Here is a 1,759-nt window from a genome sequence, read left to right on the forward strand (position 1 = left end):
ATATAAAAATTTATAAATTAAACGTATAATTTAATTTTTTTAATTTTATTTTAAGAAGGCATAATGATTGCTTTTCGTTTCTCGAGGCGCAGAAAGTGCAAAGAGACAAAATTAGGGATTTTTTTTAAATTTTATTAATATTTTAAATTTTAATAATAATTTTAAAAAATATTGTGTTCGTAATTAAAGAAAAATTGTATTTTAAAAGCATGATCATTGTTGGGAGTGGATGAGTCATTTTTTAATTGTATTTTAGGTATTGGGAGTATTTGATGGGGAATTTGTCACATGTGAGGAGAAACATGAATGAACGAACACGACCAGGTTGGCTCGTTTGAGGTTCGATAGACACGAGCGAGCTCTGTTATTACTTCTCGTATTCAAAATTCGAGTCAAGATTTGAAATGTGAAATTAGTACGTGATGGTCTCGACATTTTTCTGTGATATGATCAAGTTATTATTGATTAATAGATCATAAATTTGTGTTGGAGTGTATATCGAACCAAAAAATTGGAATAACTTAACCCGAATCGTAAAGATTGGGTTGGGTTATTTTTCTGGAACTGAACTTATTCAATTTGGGATTCACATTAATTGGACAAAGGTTCGATTTGTGTTAACGGTCAGCCATTGTACCGCTTAATATACACAATAGTACTTTAAAATTAGCCATTTGCACCACTAATTTGAACAATTTGATAACCCAACTCAGTTCGAAAATAAAGGTTAGATTGGTTTGTGAAACAATTTCAGGTTATTTGAGTTACCAATTCAACAAACCCGAAATTTTGGGTTAGTTCAAAAAATTCCCTCAACATAACTCAATCGAATGTGCATGCACCCATAACTCGTGCAATACTCCGTATCACTAAAAATGATGAGACAGCTATATTCGGAACCCTATTCATAATATCTTTTATTGTCTTCAACAACTTAAAATGAGTCTTAAATAGTGACAATTTCTTAAAATTTGACACGTTTTTAAAATTTTACCTCGACAAATCGACATTATCATATAGGTCTAGGTATTTTTTTACGAACAATCTTGTAATAGCTCAACTAGTTATTATACTGAATAACGGTACCAAAATTTTCGATTTTGAATATCAAAATTGTTTGACTTTGACAAAATTAGAATTTTATTTTAATTATTAGGAAGGAAAAAAAAAAGAAAATAAATTGACGGAGTATTTATTAAATAGGGTTAGAAGAAAATAAATAAAATGGAAGGCCCCATTTCGAAAGGACTTCACGGCCGTACCTTACCCGATGGTACGACATGACGAACCCAGTGGATGTTACGGCGACGTGTCGCTTTGGACAAGTCCGGCCTGCTCTTTGCACCCAATCTAGGGCACAGCATTTTATAAGTGGGCCCAAGCAGAGTTGGACCTCTTCTTCTAATGGGCTCGTTGGCCCAATTTACGCGTTTCTAGAAAGGGTAACTCTATGAATTGACTAAATTTAAATGATTTTTTTTTATTGAATAAGAATATTAATTAGAATTTTATTAAAAATCTAAAATTCCATCACAAAATAGAGATCTAAAATTTATAGATTAATTTTAAAAAATCTCAAAATCAAAAAATCAATTTTTTTAATAATTAAAAATAAATAAACACCTAAATTCACATGAATATTTTTCTAAAATTATGAGATTTTATTTGTAGTGATTTCTTCCAATTTCCGGGTCTAAAAACTCGTGTTGAATTAAAAAATGACTCAATTCATGTGACCCGTGACTATTATAGTACTATC

This window comes from Cucurbita pepo, unplaced genomic scaffold (genome assembly GCF_002806865.2).
Source record: "Cucurbita pepo subsp. pepo cultivar mu-cu-16 unplaced genomic scaffold, ASM280686v2 Cp4.1_scaffold001829, whole genome shotgun sequence".
NCBI classification, from domain to species: domain Eukaryota; kingdom Viridiplantae; phylum Streptophyta; class Magnoliopsida; order Cucurbitales; family Cucurbitaceae; genus Cucurbita; species Cucurbita pepo.